Here is a 10,243-nt window from a genome sequence, read left to right as displayed (position 1 = left end):
TATATAATTTTCAAGCATGGATTGTGCACTGTTGAGTGGAGAGTCAAGACTCCCTTTTGCAGCAGCTACTTGTCTCTTGTCCATATACTGGTATACTACTATGATCTAGTATTTCCTGGAGACTCTTATTTAGAGATTTGTTGACCAACATATATATCTACATTCATTGCTTGGATACTCAATTATTTGGAATTCTAGAGCCCAATAATTTGCCCAGCATTAATTTTTGTTTCATCGACCTCGGCTTCTCCGTGATGCCACGGAGTCATTCAGAAGTCTCAACGCATAATTTCTTATCCTAATCATGCACACGTCCCTTTAGATCATGACGGCAACACTTAACTGCCTCCTCCTGAAACAAACATAAACCAGCAACCTCAAGGAACTATATTCAGTTGATGTTCAACTTTTCGCCCATTGCCACCAACAAAAGTAACCAGTCGGCTCCAGATGGTGATGATATTACGGTCGGCATGGTTTCAGCTGCCCTGCTTAATTGTACTGTGTTGATCCCTACCGGAAATTGTTAGGTGAAGATGCTGAAATATCGAAAGATTATGCATATCCCTTGTGCGCGCTGAGGCTGCGACCTTTCTAAGGAAAGAGCAGGATTAACCCATGCAGTGCAGGTGTCAAACGACCGAGGGCGAGCTAACTTGATTCTTGGAGCGAAATGGTTTGTTTACCGAAAGAGCTTCAGCACTTAGGCAGCCAAAAATTAAAGCTGTAGTTGGACAAAAGCAGATCCTCTGATGCAATTCCTATATACAAATGCAATCTGAAGTTCTGAACTGAAGATGGGGACACGGATGCAAAGAAAACGAGAAACTCTCTGTGATGACAAGGCAAGCATGCGCATCAGAGCATAAACATTTGGTTTGTGATTATAACAATCGGAGGCAGTTGTCGTTGCGAGCAATAGTTCGATGCGGTGAAAATGACAATTAAGAAAAGAAATTGCGAATGTGCAATTAGTAAGCAAGCTAGAGTCACATGCATCACCCGTTACTCAGCAATTTAACTTAGTGGTGCGGAGTGTAGACTCGGAATCATGTTGTCACACTCGCTACATCTAATTTAAGGGTGGATTAATCCCTGCCGCCGATTAACTGGCCGCCAAAAGGGGACCTAATTTCATCCACCAAAGTTGCGGTAGGGATCGCCTTTTTGCTGTTGTTTATGGTCTTGGTCGGCCCATTCTTTCGGGTATCCACATAGGATGAATTGACACCTTTTGTTGTCTTGTTAGTGTCATGTATTTTATCATGACAGAGGAGAGAGCACGGCTTTGCTAAGTCAACTTATCCGACCGAATGGTACAGCTTAGGGATGACAATGGACCTACATATATTATCTTACAACCCGTAGGAAATTATGTCGCCGTCCTAGAATATTTTTATCGTTACTTTTCCAATTTTGAAATGTTTGGCTAGCAAGACGAACGAGGATAGCCAAACATTGCTATACTTTTACCATCCAAATTGCTTTGATAGGTTAAAAGAAACTTTTATAGAGAAAAAGATCATTTCGAATAATTTGTTCTGTCTATAAAGTATTAAATGTAACTAATGAATGTTTTGGGTTTCTCAAAACACAAGTTTTAGAGTGGTTGGCATTTTTAATAACCGTCCATCCACCCTGATCTGACGGTAACAATTAGACGGAACCAAACTAACGGAACCAAAAGTGCGGGACCAGAACCAAAATTTATGGGTCCGGAACCTCTAATATATTTTACAAAAACTATAAAATAGAAGCGTCCTTTTGAGGAGTTGAAGCATCCGATTAGACTGCACAAATCTTAAAGTCACCGGAGAAAAGCGAACAGTAGTCGTCGTCGTGAACTCACTTATTCTCTCCGTCGTTCGTCCTCGTGACAGGAGCTCTTCTCCCCGGCGACCCCCCGCCCTCACGACAGCCCGCCTCTCGCCTCTTCCGCCGCTCCGGCCCCGTAAGCCCCCTTCCCTCCCCATCTCTCTACCTGTACTAGTCTGCGATTGATTTGCCGGCGTGGAGCCCTGGCGATTGTGGCGGGCCGGCGGCGAGCGGGGCAGAGGCCAGCGCCTTAGCAGAGGCGAACAGGCTGGAGGCGACGACGACCGGCTGGGCGGGAAGGGGCAGCCAAGGGAGCTACGGAGGAAGAGCAGGCTGCAGACGACGGCAACGGCAACATACAGATCGTAGCGTCCGACCGGCCAGGTAATAGGAAATCAGGAGATTAGCTGTTTAGCATTGACAGATCTAAGTTCCTAGATGCAAGCTTCTAATTCATATATTGCATTCAGACCAAAAAAAAGTTACATTGAATACCCAGCAAATAGGACCTGGCGCCGCCACTGAATGATGTTAAGGAGATGCATACACTTCAAGCGATACCCGAATGGTCTTTTCTTGTCCTTGATTTTTTTATGCAGTCATCTATTCCTCCTGCAGCTTTAGGAAAATTATTCGTTCGCATTTAGTCTCACACCTTAAATGAAATCATACCTGAAGAGTGAAAGACTAGCAACCTCAACTGGTGTACATTTTTTCCATGCAGCTCCATGGTAACAACACAAACTTTAAATTCCAATTTTTTTGGTACCTTAGCTAATAACTGAATTAACATATAATTCTCAAGACATATTTGTAGAAAATGAATTTAGCGCCATGACTTTTTTCATTTTAAATGTTCGCTGACTAGAAAGTATACCTCTTACTCTGTAGATATAACTACAATACCACCACCACCTCTAGTAATATGGTTTTCTCAAGTTGCCATAGGTCCTATCCTATCAAATATTATGTATGTTCAGGATATAATCCTTAGCGGGCAGTATTCTGATATCATGAAACTGTAATAAGTTGTAATTATGGATGAGTAGTATACATAAGATATTATGTCAACAGACATATATCCACATTTTCCTCCAATTGTTTGTACTGAATATATTCTTACTTTTTTTTTTAGAATAACAGTGATCGCTCCCTGGCTCCCTTTTCATTGAAAACGAAACCATACATTCTTTCTTACTTTCTTAGTTTCTTATAACTGGATACAATTGTTTTATCTCTAGGCAGATAAAACTGACTGAAGGATGTCATTGCCTCATGAACTAGATGATTCCCCGCACGTTATTGCGAGAAATTTTTGATTAAATAATGCACTCATCAAGAAAAATGTAAGACATATAAGGAGATCAAGGAAGAATATTCTGGTTGCAATACAGAAAAATGTATCGGTAAGAATATGACATATGGGCATCAAATATTTTGCCAATATTTCAATTTATTTTAATAGGTAGACGTTGGTATCCCATGAGGCCATGATAACACAACAGAGAAGGTACTCTAAATAAATTTCAATGTCGAATATGTTGTGATTTTGTGTCTAAGTAAACATCCAGCACGATGAAACCAAAGAAAAAGTTGCAAAGAAACACTGGGGGCAACATAGACTACATTTCACACCTTCATCATAAGTAGAACGATTTTGATTGCAGAAATATGAGATATAAATATAAGCATGAATGTTTATTGCTAGTAAAGTACTCATGTAATGCTCTAGTCATTCTGCAATATTTTCACTTGTTCAAAGGATGGATTGATATCTTGGCTCTCATAATTAAATTTGGTTGTCCTATCCAGGTCCCAATAACTTCCGTCGACAGGGTCTTCGGATTTCAAAGCTCGGCGGATTTCCGTAATTGTTAGACATTTGAAAGGCCTCGTGTATCGGTTGCTCACAACATAGTGGAAAGGACAAGACACGTATATGTATGACAGCTATAGGACGAACTTTGTTATAGTGATTTTTCTCAAGTTTTTTCACTTTAAGTTGCACAAAATGTGCCAACGTTTCTGGATTTACAGTTCAAGTATGTAATATGAGCATCTTGATGAACCGTGGCTGCTGCAACATGTATGCTGGCATACAACAATGTTTTGTTGCAATAGTTTTATCGTATGTTCTTTTAATCCCTGCTTCAGCTACTTTGTCCAAGTGAATTATATTGCGTGGGACAGTGTACAACATTCAACAGATCCAGAACAAATAGTAAATAAAATGGTTCAAGTGAAGTGACACCCTTATGTTGGTCCTAGGTAGAAATTTAGAGAAGTAGGACAAACAAAAGGATGATCGATCTTCCAAATCCCTCAACCAATATTACATCAAAGTGTAAACTTCCAGCAAGCATAACCACACATGATCAGGTCATCACGAAAATGTGAGATTTCTTGGAGGTCCAAATCCCTCGATCTATATCACATCAAACTGACAGAGCAAATCTTGCTAGGAACCTAACACGAGTTCAGAAATAACAACTACAGATTATCTTTTGGTGAAACGAAACCAAAAAGAAAAGAAACTGCAATAACTTTTGTGCCATCATCTTCAAAGGACCGATGCACATCGATCAGGCCTCGTTCGTCTTGTTCTCCCAAACCGGTGATATAGCTGCACGGTGCAGCCGTTGAGCTGCTGTGTCGGCCTGTTGTTGCGCATGTAGCCTTCATCCAGGGCGGCGGCCTGCTCCATCGTCATCTCCCTCACCTGCAACAGGTTCCAGACATGGATGGTGAATTCAGAGAACATGTTTTGATTCGGTAGTGAGTACTATTTCCTTGTGGTCAAGGAACTGACAGACATACCTGTCTGAGGATGTTTCAGATGATGTTCTCGATGCACGGTGGTGTGGTCAGCGATCCAACGTATCGGTAGTACACGTGTGTGTACCACTGCAACGACCACGTGCTCACCACTACGACGGGAATTAGGAACCTTTCTCTGCACGGCAGGCCTCCACATAAAAATGATTCCTACGTGGGAGGGGCCACGTGGTATTTTGATAGCAGGGATACAACATCACCGAAATTGCGAGCATGAGGACTCGAACTCGGGTGGGTGGGAAGGCATCAACCCCTCCCCACCACTAGGCTATGCCTTAGTCTGTGCAGGCCTCCACATAGATCTTGGATAGCTTGTCATGTCTCTGCCATCCATGAACAGAGGAAACAATTACACACAAAATTCAAAAATATAAGTAGTAGATATTCAGTTCCTAATTCTACTTAGGAATCAAAGTCTTTATAAAGAAGTAGAAAACTAAAAGTGGGTACTAAAAGCATCAGGTTCAGTCCAGTTCGGTATACTAAAATACCTGAATATGGATCACAAATTAGATGTATAAGTTCATATTATCAATTAGCCTACAAAGAATTTCACCAATCAAACACTGATATATTCAACTTGTCAATCGCAGAGAAAACCTGCAACTTTCAGGCTAATATAACTTTTTTTTTTCGATAAAGGGAATATATTAATATCGAGAGATACCAATTACACCCAGCCTCTGCAACAACGCACCACCCTAATGGCACTACGGATGCACACAGCCAAAAAAAGGAAAAGAAAACTAAGAAACAAAAGTCCCGCTACAGTATCACGGACCTAACAACAGCAATACATCCACCACCATGACAACACCTGAATTGCAGACTCTCCAAAAAACGACGCCTCTAAGAAGGGAACAGTGCTCCAACACTGTCGTCGCTCGATCAAAGATCTTAGGTTTTCACCCTGAAGATAGTCCCCACTCTCAAAACAATGCCTCCACCAAGGTCACTGCCAAGCACAACCAGTTAAGGCCAGACCTTGGGTTTTCACCCTGAAAGGTAGGACTCTGCGCTTCACATGTGTTGTCGCCCCCACTTTCATACCGCTGCTGTGAAGCCCGGACACCAAGCAAGCCCCTCAACAGCGCGGAGACTTGAACCTCCCTTAGCTAGTCCTCCCCTCCGGCCTTCATGAAATTCTCTTCTTCCGACTTTCATCATGGATCCATAGTCACTTGATGTCAACACAGAAAAAGAGCTTCGCGCCGCTCCCTCCAGAACCAAACGGTCGGAATAAACGCATGGGTGCGCACGACCGAATACCTCCGATCCAGCAAACTCCAGGCAAAGCACTGTTACATTCGCCGGCAGAGCCTTCCGGAACTCAACCCTCCGGCCAGATCACGAGTCCAGGCCTCCGGTAGGTCCTCCTCTTCACGCAAGAGAGGCCCTAGGACCGCCGCCTTTATTCAGGCCGGACCCCCACGTCGGCGACCATCCCGGGCTGGCCAACCCAACCCTCCACCGGCAACACCATCGCCGGCTTCCATGCACCTCCATCTCACCGCCGGATGGCGATGATAGATCAAAAATCCACCACCACCAACCGCAGGCCGACCCTCTCCGGCGAAGAAGAGGCCACCTCCTCCGTCAAACCCAAGGCTGCTGCCCCGGGCGCCCTCGTGTCGCGGAAGATGCCCGAGATCGCCTCCACGCACCAACGAGAGGCGGGGGTGGATGGCATGGCGCAGACCGAGGGTCTGGCCGCCGCCCACCACCAACCCCTGCCGGAGTGCTGCGGGAAGCCGACGAGAAGAGGGAGACCGCAGCGCCGCCCATCCCACCCACGCCGACCGGTCCGCCAGGGGACAGCCGACGGGAGGAGGACCGCCGCTGCCGTCGCCCATCCCACGCGCGTCTGCTCCGCCAAGCATCGAGGAGGTGGGGATCCGGCCGCCGATCTCCACGCGGCGACGAGGAAGGGCCCCCGCCGCCGCCACGCCCCGAGGGACTTTGCCCCGGCGGCGCTACCGGCGGCGGAGGGTTGGGGGCGGAGGGTTAGGGTTGGGGGCAGAGGGTTGGCGATGAGAAGTTAAGTGATGACCAGGCTAATATAACTGTTACTAAAGACAGCAATACACTTTCTGTAATATGTGAATCATTCGTGCTAAACTAAGCAACATTCACAGTTCACAATGATAACAGTAATGATAATTAAATGATGAGCAAATCTGGTGATGCTCATGGTATACATGATTAGCATAGTCTGTAGATTGTAACAGAGTTCAGATAAAAACCTGACGGATGATACATGACTCATGGCATAAACCAGTTTTACACGCCTGATGGATGACGATGTCTCCGATCCCGATGTGGTGGCTGGCGGCTCCGATCCAGGCGGTGAAGAGAGCGATGGCGCAGCAGACTTGGCCGAGGAGGAGAATTCCTCGGTTAGGCGTCGTCACGTCGACCGAGATCTGGCACATGAGGAGGGGGCGGCGTCTGAGCTGGCTGCACTGGGAGGATCGAAGAACTCCGGCTGCTGGGAGGCATGGGGTGGTCTTCATGAGGCAGGCCTTCGAAGGGGAGGGCCACGCCGCGGTGGCTGCCGGCTGCGACGGAGGGAGGGGCGGCGGTGGTGCCGGCTGCGACGGAGGGAGGGGGCGGCCGCGGCTCGCGTCTGCGATTGGGATAGCATAACAAGATTGATAATCTCTTTTTTTTCCTGATTTTTTTCCAGAGTATGATTTCATGAGTTTGACCTTCAAAACGTTCATTTAGAGTTGTTGAAGTATTATAAAAGGTACACACCGATTTAATCAACGGCTACGAAAAATTACGTTAGACGGAACCCAGATTCAATTAGACGGAGCTAAAGTTCCGTGCCAATCACCATAAAAGAGCTCTTCTCAAAAATGATTGTTGAAGCGGATCAAAAGAAATGTTTCTTTAATACCAGCAACAATATATTCATCAGGGAATATGTTGTAAGTTTATTACACATTGTTCTGATTGGTCAAAAAACAGTTCCTTGTTTACTCGTTCCTTGTTTTTCATTTTTTTTTCTTCTCATTTTGGTTTCCTTGTGTATATGTTGGGTTTCTTATTTAGCCTACCCAATTTTCTTGAGTAAAAGTCCTTGATAATGTTGTTGTCAAAAAGAAATGTTCCATGCAAGATGGTATTATATAGTAACATGTTGTCTTAAAATATTTTGCACAAATGCTCACTGGACTCGTAGAAGCGTTCCTTATTCCAAGAAAGGAATATGTAGATTTACATATGCTAATATTTATGTTTATCAAAGGCTATAAGCATATTTAATAAATGCAATATTGGAAAAGAGAAACACAATACCAAAAGCTAAAAATGAAAGAAGAAATGAATAGAGTAATTATTTTTGAAACGAGGCAAAATAAAAGAGAGTAGAAGCATACATCTTATAACCCTATGTAAGTAATGAAATCCTCTTTTACCCACAAAAAATAATTAAACTATATTCATACGCTCGTACTATGTCGCGTGCATACATCTTTTTTTTGCCAGCCCACCAGCCAGGAGTGAGGGTGTTATTTCAAGGTTTATAGGGAATCTCGAAAATCGTGAGCCAAAGCAAAGGGAGCTAGAGCAAGAGCACACTTTGGGTCGGCCTAAAAGATTTTGCTTATACCTATTTTCTATTTTTTATCTTCAAATTGCACTATATATATACTTACTTTTGTATTTTATCTATAAATAATTTATTTTGTTTTATTTTATTATTTATACTATTTTAAGGGCTTATTTTCCATATTTGGTTATTTAGTTATTTTCTTATTCATAGTTAATACATGGAAACCAATCAATTACATAATATTTTCTCTAGGTCATGAATACCCAACTTCATACATATGAAGACTGTGTTATGGATTACATAGAATCTCTTGTGAGAATATGACTACATGAGCATATGTTTATAGCCATAGGCATTTGTTTTGTGACATATGAATATTTGGAATTATACAAAGATGTATAGACCAAATATTTGTACAGAGAACATTTTTTCGCTAAAACCGTGAATATTTTATCATGGATACCATGAACAAAGCTCACACATTTTATGCACAAAATTAAAATCAGTCGAAGAATCTTCAATTATATATATTTTTTAAATATCATGTATGAATTTAATTACTGAAAATACTTTTTATATTTTGGAAAAGAGAAAATTCAAATGTATTAATGGGCCTCCCATGTCGATAACATTGACCTGTTAGCTATGTAGGAGTAGACGGGCTGAATTGGATTGGCCTGGCTAGTTAAGAAGAAATAGAACGGGCGGTCTAATAATTAGCAAACGGATTGAACTCCATGGGCTGGCGCCAAGATTGCTTGGCATTTGAAGACGAGCCCATGAATCAGCAACGAGCAGGCCCCGCGCGAGGCCTGGTCCTGATGTAGTGATGAGAACAGGCAAACATCTCTATACCAGTGTCTAGGCGACCATGGATTTTTCAGCACATGCAGGCACAACTGGCATATGTACGAATATGAAATGGGCACTTATTTCGAGAGGGAAATGGACATTTGTGTCGGTCGCACTGGGATTTGTTAACACTTCAGCGATAACAGCGCTAGCTTCAGAGGATCGTGTACCCGATCGACGCGCGGCCGGATTCAGTGAACATCGAGGAAACCAGCAATGGTTTTGCTGACGAGATCGATGTGAGTATGCAATCCTCGGGCCGGAAGCTAGGCAGAGGAGGGCATGCATGTGGGCCTCTGGCTCTGCGCACTGCGTCTGCATTCTGCATGCGTGCTTCTCCCCGGCAAACACTGGAACGTCCCAGCCCGGAGCACCATGCCTGCCAAGTCTAGACGCACGTACAGCCTCTCATGTGACAGCTACAGTTTTGCTACCAGATCGATCATGGCAGGTTGCTCTGCTAACGCGACTGCTACAAGATCGATGGCACCTATAGATCGATAAGCTTGTTACTTGATCACGGAGACAGCGATCTCATCTCGGTGCAGTTATTTTCCATGCGCTTCGCTGTTAGGACACCTGCAATGCTGGATCGCATTATGAACCGCCAAACTGTTTGTTTCGGTTTGTTTGCGGTGGTGGCCCGTGGATAGAGGAGAAACCCATGTTCGTTTACGATTGTCCGCAGTTCTAATGGTAAACCACATTTTGAGGGACCAGTTGTCCGCGCTACAGCCTAAACAGAGGCTAATAGCGGCCGCATCTGGGTGACGAGGACTAGGGCGACGATGGCGGGTGACGAGGACTAGGGCGACGACACCGGCGGCGAGGACGACCTATGCCCGCCGACCACCGTGGAGCAGGGAGTCCTCGACTACTTCCAGAGCGCGCGCCAGGCAACTCCATCGACAGGCAAGCTAGACGGCGGCCTTGGAGGAGCACGACCGCTAGTTCATGGCGGCAGAGGACCACGTCTAGGCAGAGATCGACTCCCACCGGGCGGCCGAAGAGATCGCTGAGCTGGCGTCGGCAGAGGCCGCACGCCAGCAGGTCTTCCTCCACGTCGTGCTCGAAGCGAAAGAGGCGGGCAACCTTCGTCACCGTGCAAGTGGCGCCGGAGCGGATCCAAGAGGAAGCATCAGCGATGCGGATGGTGCTCCGGAATGCAACGAGGGCCAGCGA

The 10,243-nt window shown here is 44.9% G+C and overlaps 2 long non-coding RNA genes across 2 annotated transcripts; one reads left to right on the top strand and one right to left on the bottom strand.

The window, feature by feature from the left end:
* The first annotated feature begins 1,826 nt into the window (after nt 1–1,826).
* LOC127343121 (uncharacterized) lies at nt 1,827–3,968 on the top strand. Its single transcript, XR_007877052.1, has 3 exons — nt 1,827–2,199; nt 2,286–2,383; nt 3,628–3,968. It is a non-coding gene; the product is annotated as an uncharacterized lncRNA (long non-coding RNA).
* Nucleotides 3,969–4,117: 149 nt separating this feature from the next.
* Nucleotides 4,118–4,784, bottom strand: LOC127343120 (uncharacterized). Its single transcript, XR_007877051.2, has 2 exons — nt 4,633–4,784; nt 4,118–4,534 (listed from the first exon to the last, which is right to left on the bottom strand). It is a non-coding gene; the product is annotated as an uncharacterized lncRNA (long non-coding RNA).
* Nucleotides 4,785–10,243: the final 5,459 nt, after the last annotated feature.

This window comes from Lolium perenne, chromosome 3 (assembly GCF_019359855.2).
Source record: "Lolium perenne isolate Kyuss_39 chromosome 3, Kyuss_2.0, whole genome shotgun sequence".
NCBI classification, from domain to species: domain Eukaryota; kingdom Viridiplantae; phylum Streptophyta; class Magnoliopsida; order Poales; family Poaceae; genus Lolium; species Lolium perenne.
The sequence above is the reverse complement of the archived record's forward strand: the minus strand, read 5'-3'. Positions and strand labels throughout refer to the sequence as shown.